We start from the raw sequence: 18,435 nt of genomic DNA on the forward strand, positions 1-18,435 counted from the left end.
AAACAATTCTTAGTATTTCAGAAAGCAGATATTTGGCATAATTTGTCAAGTAAAATGCTTATGCAGCCAACCATTTTTAAGTCAGCTGCTCTATACATGGTAAATAAGTAGAAATGATGGGTGACGTACCTAAAACATATAAAATCAAAACCCTGAAATTATGCATAAATCCATGGCCAGTTATGTCTACATTTTTTGTCTTCCTCAGATTAAGCTAAAATATGTATTCTTTTATAGATGATTGGATTTTGATAGAAATAATGAATCTATATAAATAAGACCGAGCTTGAAAGCACACACAACTTTGGCCTTTTTTTTTTCCTATGACAATGTTTTGAGAGCTGAGAGTTTGTATCAGTTTTTAGAAAGCCAACTTGATATAGGCCACACACATTTAAAAAAACCTAGAAGAAACAAGCTTCTTTAATAAATAAAGGGAAATAAAGCATAGAAAATTGCTCTCTACCATTTGCCCAAGCATTCCCATAAGAACATTTATTCTTTGGAATCCTATTTTAGATTTTGCAAAAATATTCCCCTTAATTGAAGAAGAAAAACATAATACATAATTTTATGCAGGGAAGAAAAATAATCTCAGGGTAATCTAAAAGCATTCCCTTTTCTGCCTTTTGGGCCAAGGATAATACTGGTCACACACTTTTCTTTATAAAAGTAATAAGTTAGCTGTTTCTCAAAAGATCCAGTTGCATGCAGCAGTCACATAGCCGCCCTGCACCATCACCGCAACAGCAGCACAAAGCAAAAGCCTGATGCTTTGTGGCAGGAGTCACACAAGCATGTGCTGCAGGAGTGCTGTTTTCACCAGCACGCTGATTTAGTCAGACCCTTGCCTGCAGCTCTTCACAGGGGTTTTTATACAGATTCCTTCCCCTGCAGTGCACATGCAGTAAGCTATTTTACAGGACACTGTTCCCCACCTGAACTGTTGCTGAGAAAAGATGATATGACCTCATGATCACTGCCAGTGTAAAGTTGATCCGCCTTAGCATTAAACGTTTAAAAAGAAATTGAATCTTTACAGATATTTTGCATGGTCATTAGTAAAAACTCAAATAAGGTGCATTGAGGAACTGTTGCTTGCTTACGAACGAACAATATGTCTGTGCTGTTTATAAATGGGAATAAAACACTGTTGAGGCAGAGTTACTCATGTGGTTGAGTGGACTGATTAAACCCAGAGAGAACATCTTGGCAGGTCTGTTGTAGCCTTCATTTGTTCTTCACTGAAAATGATAACATTGAACTGTAAAAGTTGAGATTGAAAAGCCACGAGTGTGTTGTCTAATTTCAGCTGCAGAAGCTGCTGTGCTCTCTTGGTGACTTTATGAGGGAATAAGATTATAGGTCACAAGAGCTTCTTTATTTCCCACCTGTAGCTTCTAACGACATTTTATTAAGGATTTTCCCATCTTCTTTCTTTGACCTATAGGGGTAGACATCCTAACAGCTGTTACAAGACCCTGACCAAAATGGCATTAACATGCGATTAGTGATTTTGAAATGAACTATTTCTTTTTTAACAGAGCTCTATTTGGGAATGGCTACTAACAGGATAAACATGATATATCATTATATAATTATAATAGGAGCTCTTAATATGGTTAAACAATTCTAGCATCATGTTTGCTTCCCAGAAAGTCCAAACCAGGCTATTGTTATTTGAAGGTTTAATGTTAATTTCTAAAACAAACATGTCAGAGAATGGTCCATAACTAACATCTTGATTTGTACTGATTTCCTGTCTTGTCTATATGATTTCTTAATTGCTCACTTATTGACTCGATCTCCAAAAATAAAAACTGGAGGGAGAATTTTAAGTGCATAGAGTTTCCAAGCTTATTGGAGAGTATAAATTCCTGTTGGCAAGTATCGTTTTTGAGACAAGTTGTATTATTTCTTCCCTGAATAGTTTTGAAGAGTAATGAGATGACATTTGTGAGGCACTTGGGGAACCAGCAAAAGTGCTAAGTACCCAGCACTATCTTTGGTCTTCACTCAGAGATATACTTTAGCTGAATAAAGGTAAACATGATAGAACCAGAGTGCCCTGTTCACTGCTTTGGGAGACTAAACCTTAGCTACAGCCATGTGTCACTGGAATGCCTAAGGTTTATATTTTTCTATTACTGCTTTTTGCCAAGGCCAATGCTGTTCCATTATTTTATTTTAAAGAAGCTAAGTGCATTTCCCAAACATTATGTCATTAATACTTACTCACTTGAGCCCCAGATACTGTCAAGGCAGACTGTCTCAACGACGTTGGGGTTCTTATGTATAAATTCTTTCTTTTAATGATTTATTTTTATTGGAAAATCAGATTTACAAGGAAAGACAGGAAGATCATCCGTCTGCTGACTCACTCCCCAAGTGGACACAATGACCAGAGCTGAGATGATTCAAAGCCAGGAGCCAGGAATCAAGAACTTCTGCCAGGTTTCCCACACAAGTGCAGTGTCCCAAGGCTTTGGGTCCTTGTCTATAGTCTTTCCAGGCCATAAGCAGAGAGCTAGATGGGAAGTAGAGCAGCCATGGCCCGAACCAGCACATATATATAAATATATACATACAGGCCATCATGTGGGGTCCATAGGTAAAATTTGTAGTTGTTTTAAAAGATCATGTTTTCCACTTTATGCTTTGCCTGTTAGTAAATTTTGTAAAGTTTGAAAAGCTGTTTCACTTTTTTTGTAATCAGATGGAGGATGTAAGAACTCTTTGACAATAATTGTATTTATTTGAAACGGCTTTTGTGAAGTCAACCTGATAGTATAGTATAGAGACAAGTTTCCGTTGTAGAGGATTCTTTTGAGTATTAAAATGGTCATACTGAGAGGCAATTTGGTGAGAAGATTAAGATGTGTTAAAATATCTCTTGGGATGCTTCATCCTTTATTAAAGTGCTTGAGTTTGTGTTCTGGACCCACTTCCAAATCCAGCTTCCTGCTGATGTGCACATTGGGAAGTCATGAGCAGGGCTCAAAGTCCTCAGCTTCATGCCACCCAGACTGAGTTTCAAGCTTCTGATTTTGGCCTGGTTCAATCCTAGCTGCTTAGACCATGTGGAAATTGAATCAACATATGAGATCTGTCTCATTTGTTCTCTACCTTTCAAATGAATGCAAGTAATTTTAAAATTTTTCCATGCTTTGCATGGTGGATTATCAGGCTAATCCTTCACCTACAGTAATAGCATCCCAGACGGATATGGTTTATTTTTACTGCAAAGTCAGATATATACATAGAGAGGAGGAGAAGCAGAGAGGAAGATCTTCCATCTGATGATTTGCTCTCCAAGTGACTACAATGGCCTGAGCTGAGCCAATCTGAAGCCAGAAGCCAGGAGATCCTCCGGGTCTCCCATGTGGGTGCAGGGTCCCAAGGCTTTAAGCTGTGCTCAACTGCTTTCCCAGGCCAAAAGCAGGGATTTAGATGGGAAGTGGGGGCCACTGGGATTAGAACTGTTGCCCATATGGGATCCTGGCACATGCATAGGGAGGGCTTTAGTTGCCAGCCCACCATGCTGAGCCCTCTATTGCTTTTCTTTGCTTGGGAAAGCAATGGAGGATGGTCCCAGTGATTGGGCCCTTCACCTGATGACACTCCTGGCTCATGGCTTCATATTGGATCAGTTTTGGCTTTTGCGGCCATTTGGAGAGTGAACCAGTAGATGAAAGATCTCTGTATATATATTTCACATGCTATAAATTTGTCTCAGATAAAAATAAATAAAATGTTTTACGAGCTGGTTTTGTGGCATAACTACACTAGGTATCACCAGCAAGATGTTACTTGCCGAGGTACCACGCAATATGGGTGCCCGGCAGCATTCAGTTGGTGTCCCTGCTGCCCCACTTCCAAATAATTTCCCTGCTAAGGGCCTGGGAAAAAATAGTAAAAGGTTGCCCCAGTGCATGGGCCCCTGACACCCCTGTGGGAGACCTGGAAGAAGCTCTGGGCTCCTGGCTTCAAGCTCGGTATGTAAGCTGTTTCAGTCATTTAGGAAGTAAACAATGGAAGGAGGCATGATCTCTCTCTCCCCACCCCACTCTCTATCACTTTCAAACAAATCAGGAAGTCTTAAAAATTGTGTTTTACATTTTAAAAGATAATCATATTAAGTCATTATGATTTTATTAAGCCTTTATTTTCTTAATTTGGATTTTGTGTTAATGGATAGATTTGTTAGGTGAGAATGCTAACAAATAACTAATAATAGTAGGAAATATTAAAGGAATATCCTATACCTAATAGACATGTAATAGTGAGAATTAAGCTGGTTCTTTTTTATTTGCTTTTTCGACCTTCGCCTTATCCCTCTCTGGTTTATGTAATATAAAGCCTATAAGGAAATCCACATGGTACCATCCATGACATCTTTGTAGAATTTAAAAGATTTAAAATGCACACATGACAGAATGAATGTTGTGATTTGAATTGTGTGCTTGAAAAAAATATTGGTGTAATAACTCCTGGTTCCCATCAATGAAAATTTTTGGAAATAAGGATTTTCTTGTTGATCAAAGGAAGGTTTGGTCAATTAAAGTGGAACCAAATGCAGCATGGTTATGACCTCTATAGGGGGACTTTAGGCACACAAGCACACAAGGAGACACCATGTGAATGTGAAAGTCACGAGATGCGGGACGCCAGGTGTGCAGCAGATTCTCCTACGAAGCCCTCAGGAAGAACCCAACCTGACAACAGCTTAACTTCCTCTTGACAACAGCTTAACTGAGAGAAGATAAACGGCTGTTGCTTGACCACTCAGTTTGTTCTTTGTTACCGCAAGCAGTCTAAAATAGTACACAGCAAATCAATATAGCCAGTGTCACCGCTCAGTAAGTATATCACCTATTAAATATTTGTTTCACTTATTTTACTTTGTGTCATTTCAGCTATAATAGAAATATCAGTGTGAAATCATGTAAGGACTATCAAGTATCTAACAAAGATGTGAGAATATGTTCTGATGGGATATTTTAATAGACCAATTCCTCATTGAAACACATTTCCTTCAACATTAAACATGCAACAAATTACATTGTCCTCCAGAGTTCATAAAATGCCCATCAAAAGAAATAGTTTGATCGGTTAATATTTTCCATTCTTGTGGAAAACTGTGTATGCGTGGATTTATTTAGCATCTCATTTCTATCACATTTAATCATTATTTGACATTATTACCACTGTAGACAGACTCCCTAATGCATATGCTCAGTATATAATAGAGAAAGTGTGAAGCTATCTTTTTGTACCTAAAATTCTAAAATGTCTCTTTTCTATCTCTTTTTATTTCATAACTAAGTAACTAAGAAGCCTTGACAGGCCATTAAACCTAGAAAAACAAAAAACTCAAGTAAAGAAGGAGGACCAACACATTGAATCTTCTGATTGGTAGATAAAGATGATTATTCTCCAAAACAAATTTTCTCTCTTGCTCAGTGTGTGTGTGTGTTTGTGTGTGTGTGTAGAGATTAATACCATATTTTTGAAAGCTCCTTGCACTTTCAGAAGTACCATTGTATAGTCTGTCCTCTTTATTAAAATATAATATTAGGAGGTTATGTAAAGAAAACAGATTAAATTGTTTAAAGCTTTTACACTGGAATTTCTGCCCGCATCTTTTAAAGATAAAAGAGTTTATTTTGTTATGTCAACAAGCACAAAGGAAGAAATATTTCTCTTTTATGGCCACATCCTGCTAAAAGTCACTGCTATAAATCTGGTTCTTCAGAATTCTGCAAGGTAACCAAACTTTACCTACCAAGGGGGCAAACAAACCCATTGACTTAATGCAAAGTTTCGAACAACAACAACAATAGCAACAACAACAAAATGTTCTAATGAAACTGTCACTCAGAATTCATTAAGAGCTCTACTTTATGTGTTATGTTGAAGAGTGGTAATTCTCCCCTGCAGGTGTCAGTTCAGTAAGCAAAGTCTCACAGAGTAATCCTTGGTAGAGCTATGATGAGGTCCACAGGATTCTTCCTCTTATGAAAATATCTTACAATGCTAAACAAGTTTTAATAGGGTGCAACATCTAAACAACTCAGTGAAATCTGAAAATAAGTTGAACTTAGGTTGTTTACAAACTTTGGAAAGCTAACCCAACAGGTATTTATTCAACATCTGTAAATTACTCAGAAGTTTAATATAAGCTACAATAATTTCTCTTCCATTACCTAAATCTGAATTTTCTTAAGAACTTGCAAGTTTAATTTTGTGAACTTTTTGGTTTTTCGAAGTACTAGTAACATTTTTAACCTATTCTTTATTGCCATTATTTTAGAAACGAAGATAACATCATCACAAAGTGGGTAGGAAACGAGCCTTCAGGTAGTGCACTGTTTTTCTCAGTCTATCCAGAAGTTGTGACAATTTGATCAAAACTGACACTGGTGTCAGAACTTGTACATGGGAACCTCGGCCTCACACTTTTCCAAGAGGAGGAGAGAAATGAGTAATGAAGTTTGTATTAGAAAACACTTATTTGGAGTTAAGGATGCTTGTGGCAAGCTTTGAAATTTTCAGCTGTGGACTTTCAGAAGACACTAACTTCATTGTATTTTCTTGGAATAGAGATATTATAAGAAACTTATTTAATTTACATAGTCAGAAGAGAACATGGGGGTGAGGCATAGTTTCATTGTTTCATATAAATGCAGTAAAAACTTTTTCACTATATTTTAAAATTTTTCCTTTATAATCTTTTATTCATCTCACATAATAAAATAGGAGAAATGTTTTAGATGTTTATGTATGATATGTATGTCACATATTGCCAAATATACAGCACTATAACAAATTGTTTAACATTTAAAGTGAAATGATGAAATGCAAGTGAACAAAATTGATTGTATGACTTAGCACATCAACACCCTTTCCCTGGAAAATCCAAGATACATTTCTTTAAAAATATGAAAACTGTTTTATTTTCACTCATATTACTATACATATGTGTATATGTATGTATACAATGCCATAGTGTGTGTGTGTGTGTGTGTGTGTGTGTGTGTGTGCGCGCGCAGCATAAGATTAACTAAAAGCCCCAAAGAAAAGATTTTAGATTTACATCTATGGTCCTGAATTCTGAATGGAATTGTGCTATTAAAATTTCCTTTTTTTTCTCAAGCAGTGCTTTGACAAAGGTGTTTCTGTAAACACAGAGTGACAGAGCAAATTTTCCATTCACCTCAAACCTTCTTAATTCTGTAAGTTTTAGTTGAGACATTGACATTTTTCATTCAACGTGCATTACATAAAGGATATATCTATTCAATGGAAAATATTGTTTTCTTTTTTATGTTCAACTTATAAAGGTATGCCAAAAGATGATGGGGTCTTGACAAATTGAAACTAAAATATTTTAAGTTGATACTACAAAAAACGTGGCTGACACAAGTGTGTCCTTGGGCTACAAATGCTTCAGAATTTGATGTGTTGCATGACTTCAGTTCTGTAGCAATTATGCTGTAGCTTTCCTCATCCCTCTTCAAACGTGAAAAAAACATTGGATGATGCTGAAATATTTTGCAGTATCATGGAGGTTTTCAGAGGATACCCTACTCGAACTACAAGGGAAGAAAACTAAGTGTTTTACTTTGCAATCTTTGAGTCTTTCAATCCAGGTAGAAAAACACTTTATAAACCCTGGAGCTCATTAACCTTCAGAGAATACTGGTGAGTTAGGTGGCAAACGTTCCTCTTCTCAGTTCAAAGTTGAATGAACTGAAGCTATGGGAGGTTAACTGATTTTTCCAATTCACAAAGCAAGTCACGGCAGGATGGAGGTCACACAGAATTCATGACGAAGGGTTCAATCAGGGACTGTATTCTCTGGACAAAATAATTATTAAATAAGCACTTATTGATTATGATTTGCTGGATAATCCCCTTCCGCATCTGTGCAAATAATTTGCTCAAGGCAATTACATTATCCAGTTTCCTAAAAGACAGAATTGTCAATGTTTTCCAGACACTGTTCACAATAGTTTGAGTCTCTGTGGTGGAATACTTGAAAGAATCATTCCAGCCTTCTCCAATACTAATGAAGCTGTTGAGATATTTGATATCGTGATATTGTGTTGAGCAATTAGTAAGGGGAATATCGTCTCCACTTTCCTTTTATGATGATGTTTTCAAATATCCTGAGAGGGTAGTGATCACATGCACTTTAGTTCTGTTATTCTATTATAAAACATAAAAGGTACCTGATTTTTTTTTAAAAAAGAGATATTAAAATTTGTGACAGTTTTTAAAAAGTTTCACATCAGAACAATATTAAATTTATGAAACATAAAATATTGATGTAATACAGAGTTGCCATGTTTTCCTCATAATTAGCATCGTGTAACAGAATAATGTCTTTGTCACCATTAATGATCTGCACTCAGGTTTCCCTATAACTAACATGTAAGAAGTATGTTCTGATTGTTACAATGAACTCATCTAGCCTTTCCTATTTTTTTAAAACTCAATGTCCCTTTATCACTCTCACCCTTCCCATCCTTTATTAATCAAGATTCTGTATTCAAATTGCTTCTTTTTTACACTTCTGTGTATGAAAAAGAACAAGGCAGTATTTGTCCTATGCATCTGGCTTATTTCACTTAATATGATGAACCCTGTTTAACATTACTTAAGATTTTTTTTCCATGATAATGTGACAAATAATCAGTAGGTATATTTTATCTTCTATTACACTTATTGTATATTTTAGACAATAAAGTATTGAGGTAGCAATTAGTACACTGCTTGGAACATACACAGTAGTTTTTATATTTGAAAATGCACATACATTTGACCCAGTTTGGCAGTAGATCTAGACTGTTATTGTATATAAAAATCTATTCAAAGAAGTTGTTATTAGCACATCTTGGTTCTCTTATGACAAAACAAAAATTGGAGAAATAGTGTGCTCAGCAAGAAAAGTTTCTGCGGCCCAGAGATTCCTACAGCTCTGTGTTTGTGAGTTGCAGCCTTGCTTTGGGCATAGAGCTCCAGATGACAACACACTGTCTCAAACAGCCCCAGTTGCTGGTTTAAATTCAGGTAATCGTAGCTTAACTAGCATGAAAGAAGAAAACAGGAGAAAAGAAAGAAGACTGAAGGAAGACACAAAAATCAGGACGGCAGGGTGAAAGAGAGAAGGCAGGCAGGAACACACTGGCAAAGTTCACTCAGTATTTCAGATCCAGCCTGCAGCTTCTTCCCTGCCTCCTTCCTGTCACTTTAAGTGGATTGCATCATATTTTTAACTGAAACTACTGCATGGCATTTTTATCAAACCACATCTGTTTTCTTCAGCTTCCACATCCCATTTCTAGTATTTTCTTTCTACGTGTAATACAGATCATATTCATTCTCATCACATACTCCAAATTTTTTTTTTCTGAATTTCATTACTTGGGAAAGAAATTCTCATCTGGGAATCAAAGCCCTTTGCTGTATTGAAACTGTTTACATTTCCAGTCGCATTATGGATTCCTCCACTCTTGTTTGTGGCATGTTAAAAGCAAATTTGTCTATGCACCTTTTTCTGAATATGCCAGTTATCTCAATCCATGCATATCCATAGTCACAAGACCAAACTATGTTTCACCATTCTGCCTTCTGCGCTGAATTTTGCTTTTTTTAAAATCCGTACTTATCCTCAGAAGTATGTGCTGTCTATTCCTGGTAATACTGACTCTTTCCTCACCCTGGATATTACCAGTGATAGCTGTCTTTCTTAGACCTTCGTTGTTTCAACAGTAGGTTAAGGTCTACATTTATTATTTTTTTAATGAAGAAGAAATTCAGAGTTGTGCTTGGTTTAAAGATGACCTTGAGTGTCTACAAGTTAATTCATTGAAAATAACAGAACAGATCCGAACAACAAAAACTAGGTGGAGTCTTTGGAACCTAGACCACAGGTAGTTCTCAGGCTCTTTGTAAGCTGTCTGTTGTTTCTGGAACCTCAGTCATGCCAAGAAGATTGAAATAGCTGGAGAGATGGACGGCTGATAGTTGATCAAATCTGTCACGGTTGTGACCTGCATAACACGATATACAACATGCCTCCTATTACGTGCCCTTTGGCTAAAAGTGACCAAAGTTTTCTTGTTTAAGGAAAGCATATTACAAATTTTACCTTTGCTGTCAGAACTCAACCAGAAGACAGCTGACCTGGCTGGTTCAGAGAGGTTAACCTCAGTATTCCAAAAGGTACTAATTTGTTAACAGCTGGAAAGAATTTAAATAGGTGAGTTGTGATTTTGCACAGAGCCACAATTGAATATGAAGATCCCTACATGATTTTCCTTTTTGCATATTTTCCATGTCATTTTTTCCAGCCTAGAGAGTCTTTCCTATCAGGTGGAATCCTTTCAAAATCCCAGTCGTCTTTTAATCACTTCATGGAAGACCACTGTGGATTTCCTCAGTCACAGATTGCTCCCCAGGCCAGTGCTTCCTCTAACAAGTTCAACTTCTCTTATCTAATACAATTGTTAGTGTTTACTTTTTTGTTTTATTGTTTGTTTTTTTGGCTGCTCCTTTCTCCTCCCTGTATTTCCCTCAAACTGATAATATCGATATACAGTTAACTGCAATCAAGATTCATTTTTTTCCTGTCAGTCCAGTACTTAATCATTCTCTGTAAGAGGATTTAAAAGGGAAATCAAGCAAGTTAAAAGTAAACAAAAAGCCAAAAATCGCCATATTTTTATGACATCAGCATATTATGCAAAGAAAAGCAGAATGTGAAAATGAATGGATAGCTGGGTTGTAAGAAAATCGAAAGACTGCTTCTCTACTGTTCAATAAAAGTGGCTTCCAACGAAATTGCTAAACATGCCTAGATAACAACATACAAAACGTTCTACCATTGCCTGTACCAACACTGTCATGACTCACGTAGAGAGGAGAAAGTTGGAGTCAAAACTACTTCTGATGGACTTTTTTACTACAAAACACTGGGGGCAGTGAGTGGGGAGAGAGAAGGGGATGCAGTGGAGTGGAGGGGGGGAGGAAGGAAACTTTATGCCTGCAAAATCGTAAGATGGAAAATATTTTAAAAAAGAAAAAAAAAATGGATAACACCGATCAATCATCAGCCTTAAGGATAAACTTTCTAAATGTTACTAGTGGTTGTTTTTGTACTAGGGCCTTGAGTCGAGCTTCTGTGTGATGTTTTCTTTATTATATTTGCTTTACGATCACAACATGAACTTAATTTTATAATCAGAAAGATTTTCTTGTAAAGGAGAATTAATGTGAGTATATTAGGTATAGTATGAAGAAATTTCAATAACTAGGATTTTAAAAAAAGAATGTACAGCTTTGCGAAAAAAAATGTATATATTTGTAGGGCAAGAAACAGGAGAAGGTGAGCATGTATTTGTAGCTATTTTCTCAGTGTGCAGGTGACATGTCAAGGCATCATTTAAATGGAATATTTGGCCTTAATACAATCACGGAATATATTTGTCTGTTTTGTATTTATAGCTATTGCTTCGTTTTTATTATTGTGCCATAATGCTAGTCACTGGATACTCGGTTGCCAAGAGCGCATAAGAATCCTTGAGCAATATGGAAAAATAAATAATTCTATTGACAATAGAAATTAAAATGGAATTGAAATATAGAATAAGTTGGATAATTTCAGCAGATATTGGGTTTTTATTTGCTTTCTTTGGAGACCCAATAGGTTGAGTTATAAGGGGGAACATCCTTCATTGGTTCTCCTTATACCTTCACAAGCATTTAGTAATGACAAGCACAGTCCTGAAGAGACTAAAGATTTCTCATTGCAACTTTGTTTTAGCCTAAAGCTTATGAGTCACATGGAGCAGAGAGCACCTCCCATCCCACTTCCTTTTCTTTGCTGATATGAAGCCAATGAAGTTTACGCATATAGATTCCTTTTGAAAAGAATTATGGAAGTCACTTCAAAGATGGAAACACAGGGTCAGTGATTGGGGCTGTCCTATGATATCTATAGTGAATGTCTGTTCCACAGGAACTCTCATCTCAAGCTGAATGTTTTAAAACTCTTTCATCCTGCCCACATTGTTTTTGATGGATGATCAACCAACATTCATATCTTCTGCTAAGCATGGAACCTTGTGCAATTTACCCATTCTTTGTCAAATAAAGGAATTCAATGAGATTTATTCTTTTTTTATTTAATCTTTTCAAAAACTGTTATTTAGTGCTAAATACCGGGCACTCTGCTAAGTGATGAGACCATAAATATTAAATAAAATAAATCTCTGCCCTCATGGAATTTATGGCCCATGGCACATGATTTCAAAAATGTTTATATTCTACCACTTATGTTTCCATTACTTCTTCCAGATTTTTTTTTAGAAGATGTGGAGGGAGAAAGTGTGGTGGCAGGTGAGGTACACATTAGAATTTAGAATCACATCTCTTGCCTGTGTCCTTTACCATCTATCTGAGAATGAAAAGAGCCAGAATTTGGCCAAAGGGAGGTTCTCTTCCCCAGGGGTCAGTCTCTCCTTCAGAATCCTTCTCTGAATCGCCTAAGGCCAATTGCAAGGATTGCAGATGCTCAGGTATAAAGAAGCCTTCAAGAATTTTACTTGCATTAGGAAGCCAGTTCCAAGTTTTGCTTCCTACGTGAACTGAATATCAAGCAAGCACTTCCCTTTGATTGAGGTACAGAGGCTTGTGAGGGGACGTGAGACTTCCACATTTACGTGCACTTTCATATGTCTTTGAAATCTAGACAAAGAATTTTGCCTTAGGCCACTAAGGGAGTGAATATCACAAAAGGGATTATAACACTGTACTTTATAGCATCAGATCTTGTACTGGGGCATTAGATTACACTTTTAATTCAAATAACTTCACATATGTCCAGTTCAACTCAGAATCATGAAGGCACATGACTGAACGGAGAAAATGATTAGCTTTATAGTGAATCAGTTTATATAATTGGTTCTTCTACATTCAGCATACTAACATTCTTACCCACTAAGAAAAGGCTCCAAGGGCACAGGATGTGTGCCAGTTAACAATGGGCTCCCCATTTGAAACTCTTTCTTTCATTTCACTCTGTCCTTGAAACTCATTTAATAATTAACAACATAAAAGCTTTCTACTTCTAGAATTTTCATTTTAGAAGTTGAAATTTAATTTACAAAGCTGGCTGCAACTAATTAAAATGGGTAGCTACTATAAGTTTAAAAAGTATTATCTGAGATAATTATAGTACAGATTGCCACAAATGAATTTATATCTTGATTCTGACAAAACACCTCTCTCCATTGTAATGCTTTGTTTTTTCAGTGGATGGATGCTCATTTAAATTGCTGGAACCAGAAATCAGAAGACATACACTGAAGGTTATTTATGTTGGATTTACCTCAGAGTATTTTTGAAAAGATTATTATATTTGATTTGATTTTTTGTCATCTATTTTGCCTTTGTCAGTTTTTTTTCTATTTTGTAGCAAACAGCCAAGGAAGTGTTATTTTAGACAAGTTATCTTCTAAATTTAACTATTAGTTCATGAAAACTGTATGTGAGCTGAACCTTTTTACTCTTACTGTACACCATTAATCAAATTCATGTTAATGTTCAATGTTCAACATACCCTGATGATGTGGCCTTTCTTTAATTATGCTGATTAATGTGGTTAGCATAATTACAGTAAAACAGAGGTATAATTTTTATCCTCTTAAGTTAGAGAGGTAACAGGAAGTGTTCACAATATGTCTATGCTGTAACCAAGACTAACATTCTTCATAATCCATTCAAGTAACTACTGCATGCATTAAATAAACAAAAATTGACAGAAAAAGAGTTCACTAGCTATCAGGTAAATGCAAAAAAAAAAAAGAGAGAGAGAAAGAACATCACAAGGAGAGAATTTTCATCTTAGTTAGAATGGTTATCATCTGAAAATCAAAAATGATAAATTCTGGGAGGATGTGGGGAAATAGCTATTCTATTCATTCTTGGTGAAATTGCAACAGAGTCCATCCCCTGTGGTGGACAGTTTTAAGATACCTCGGAAATCTGAAAGTAGATCTACCAAATAGTTTAGCCATCCCACTCCTGAGAATTTACCCAGTGAAGTAAAATTAGCATACAGTAGAATTATTTGTATATCCACTATTATTGCAGCTCAATTCATAAGAGCAAGAGACAGAATCAATCCAGATATCCAACAATAGATGACTGGATGAAAAAAAATATGCTCAATATGGTATGAAATACTACTCGGCCATAGCAATGAATGGAATCCTGTCTTTTGCAACAGAATTTAATCAACTACATGCAGTTATGATTATTGAAGTAAGCCAGTCCCAAAAGACAAGCAACGTATTTTTATTGATCTGTTGTAACTAATACACAAAGCACAAAAAAATGCAATCTATGTGAGTGAGGTGGATGTTTTGGGATGTGATTATTGTTTGTAACCTTTGTCTATATCCTTGAGGAATAGTTGTTTATGTTGTATACTAGTTTTTTGTTGATCCAGTTACCCAATGGAGTGCTAAATCTGTGATTGTAAAATGAACTGAAAGCATGCCATTGCTTAAAAAACAAAAGACAGAAGGAAGGAGGAGGGTTTGTGGGGAACTCAGGCAGGAGGGTAGGTAGGGTAAGAGGTATTATTATGCTCTTAAACCTGTGTTGTGAAATATTTACAGTTTGTTCACATTATAAAACTAAAATAAGTTAAAATAAACAGGGAAATATAAGGTTCAAATACAAGTGTAATGCTAATCTAGTAAAAAATTCATGAATTTGGGTAGGAAAATGATACAAAAGTAAATGAATTTCAGTAAAAAGGAAAACAAATCATGAATATAACAAATCTTGGCACTTTATCACTGTCAACAAATACAGAAAGGGTCTTGTAATTTTATTATTTTATTGGAATATTAGTTTATGACACATAAACAACTTTTGTTTTTTATTTTAATGTTGAGTTCCTAAAAAGTTGAATCATTGGGATTATAGCAAAAAGACACTAATTTATTTAATTTTCTTAAATAACCAGACAATTTCTAATCATAAATTATTAGTACTTCTGAGCATGTCTATACAACAATGTTTGAAAGTTGGCTACAATAAAATTTATTGTATTTATATACTTATTCACATATTTTTATGCCTAATCGTATAATTGATTAGAGCCATTGGAAATCATAAGGAGGATATTCATAAATTATAAATATATATTTACAATTGGAAACAGTTGCTATGATTTATTTATTGGCAGTCTTCAAAAAGCCCATTGAAATAAATAGTAGTTAAAAATGCATACATTTCAAAAATTGCTATGTCAAAGTGAAATTACTTTTAATTTCACTTTCCAAGACTATTTGGAAGCCTTCGCATCTTTAGAACATACTAGAGGCTGTGCATCATGCAGAAATACACCTAAAACAAAAAACTAACAAAAAGGGTATTCAGAGAAGATTGTTGAGTGTAAAATGCATAATATTTTATGACTACTAGAGAAGACATGTGAAATAGGAAGATATTAAAACATAAATTGACTTTATATACATACAAATGAATCTACCCATCAAAAGTTAAATTGTTTTTTGGCTATGTGTTGCTGCCATGAAAAACACTGATGGTGGACTTACCCAATTTATGGACTGACATGGATCATTCTTATTAATTTATCAAAAGCTTAAAACCCACCAGCAGCACCTCCTTTTGATCATTGCTTAGGCTTGCCCCAGGATTCTTTAAAAGGACTGAGATTGCTTCCTTTCCCTCCATTTTACAACTTTATCTTCATTCTTTCACTCCCTGGGTGTTGATCTGTGTTCTAATAAATCATTCCAATTTTCCATAATGGGTCAGTATTAAGAGTTCCCAACTTGAGCATGCACTTTGCTTTGTTGCTTATGTACATTCCCTGCAACCTTATGCCAAAGGCAATGTGGAAAAATGACAGCCTTAAGAATGAATATATCTTATGTCTGTAGAACTTGCTGGTAGGCGAATTAGAGAATGCTTTAAGATGTCATCTAAAGGAAGCAATGTATCAACAAATACCTTATAAAAACACCATAGTTTAAGAAGGCATAAAGAACTCTTCCTGTCAAATTTTTTAAAAAATTAAGATACATCTTAAAATATATACCCAACTCAAGAAAAAAATGTGATCAGTGATTTCCCTAGACAATAAACCTGTCCTACCATTCCTGGGTAAAATTGTGCTCAATTTTCATATGTTTTATGCCTAATAATGTATTATATTTGTTGTTTTAAACATTAAGAAACAAAAACTCCAACACAAAATATTTAATCAGGTTCTAAGATATATTCTGTGATTTCCCAGAAGTCTTTTATTCAAAAATATTCGTGACTGCAAATCTGAAGGCTAGATATCAAAAATGGAGTGTTTGTGGACTTGGGGATAAAGAGAGGTATATATTCAGATTCTAACTTTGTCACATAATTCCTTTCGTCTTGGTTTTTGATAATATCATGTACACTAAGCTGAGTTCATATGAAATGATGCAATCACTGCACTAAAACAATTCCTAGCTTTCAAGGAATATTCATGTATTTTGTAAATACTAATTTCAACAAGCAACTATAACACTAGGAAATGTAGAGTGAAAAAAAGCAGAAATGATTTTGCATGCTTCTGGACATCATAGTAACCTTGGGTTTTTGTACTTAATACAAGGTCACTCTATATCCCACTACTCTTGCATGGTTCTATGCAATGGGCTCACCTAAGCTAGAATTTTCTGAGTGAAAGTGGGATGGGGAAGTTAACAATGTGAATATAGATAGCTTTTAAGAAAACATTACTTAAACATCATCTTTTTCTGACTCTATGTATACAGAAGGTATAATAGGAGGTCGGAATAGCAGCCTCCTCACAAGGAAGAGCTCCTTGACTACCTTCTGTAATCTGGATCTTCCACAAGAGAGTGCAGCCGCGGTTCTGTGTATGAAGCAAGTCACTGCGGTGCTATGTTGGCAGAAGCTGTAGGACATCGTCTTCCTAGGTTGTTAGCTGTTTCAAGATGTTTCACCTAAGGCACTCTGACAAAACCATTTTGTGGAGGTGATAGTGGAGGCAGTTACTGGCTTCTGGCTGCTGCCTAACACGCATTATGAAAGCTAGATGCTGAAAAAGTTGCAAATGCTGCAGGAACGTGGGGTTGAAAAGATGGAACATGTTGTCAGGATTTTCAGGGAGAGAAATTGAGACCCCAGAGTGGAATAAGATCTGTAATGGCTCTCTTCAGCGCTGTATCGTCAAAGCTCCTGTGACAAAAAACAGCAAGGAAAAACACTTATATGTCCAGATGCATTTGAGCCTAGGAGGCAATACAATGACAAACAATGTGGTAGGCAAATATGATACCACCCATTTGAATCAAAAGACAGTCATTCTGGTCTCATGAAGCATACCAAGACAGCTAATCAATTCTCTTACGCCATTTAAATAATTCATCATTTATATCACTTCATCCTGAATTTCTTAAAAAGTTACATAGCATTCTCACAAGTAAGTAATGTGGAACATTCTTTCCTTCCAAGTTCGTCCCATTTTTTTTTTTCATTGCTTCGCGTTTCTTATCGGGTAGGAATTCAAATGAATTCATTGTCACTGAGATTGATTTGTCAGAATTTACACTGCCACACACAGAAAAGTTGAGAAGGTGAGTTATTCCAAAGGATGAACACATAGTTGTATTCACGCCACTGAATAAAATGTCTGCTCTCCTAATCCTTGTGCTCCACTCTTGGATGGTGATGACAAACATTTATTTACTTAGTCTTTTCTGTATTTCTCCTGGAACAATGATTTTGCCTTCTGTAGCATCAACTTGATTTAATTAATCACCAACTGATCCAGAGAGGCAAAGTTTTGTGTTTCTGTTTTTGCTTTTCTCAGGGTCAGGAAAAGGGAGTGTGTGTGTGTGTGTGTGTGTGTGTGTGGAGGGGGGTTCTCTCCTCGCTATATCTTGGTTTTGTTTGTTTTTATCAGTATTAGTTTGGTCATTGTTTTAATTCTCCCGTTTCATGATTTCTTTAAAAAACCTTTTTTTTTCCTATTTTAGGAAAAGAAAATCCAAGTTGTGAGTTTTTTTGTTTTGTTTTGTTTTGTTTTTACAGATAAAAGAATGACTGTCTTCTCTAGGTTTGCATTAAGATATATGAAACTACAGGAAGAGAAAACAAAACAAAACAAAACATTAGCAACACCATGAAGTTAAACAACATGTTACTGAATAGCTAATGTGTCGCTGAAGAAATGGAAAAGAAAATCAAGAACCTTCTTGAATAAAATGATGCTTCTGTATGATATATGAGTCATTGAAAAAATGAATAAACTATGTTCTGGTCTCTCACATGGTTGGAAGAGCTCCAAGCTCCTGTGGCATCTTCTGCTGTGTTCAGTTCCATTAC

The sequence above is a fragment of the Ochotona curzoniae genome, unplaced genomic scaffold (assembly GCF_017591425.1).
Source record: "Ochotona curzoniae isolate NIBS_2020 unplaced genomic scaffold, NIBS_Ocur_1.0 scaffold_4506, whole genome shotgun sequence".
Taxonomy (NCBI): Eukaryota; Metazoa; Chordata; class Mammalia; order Lagomorpha; family Ochotonidae; genus Ochotona; species Ochotona curzoniae.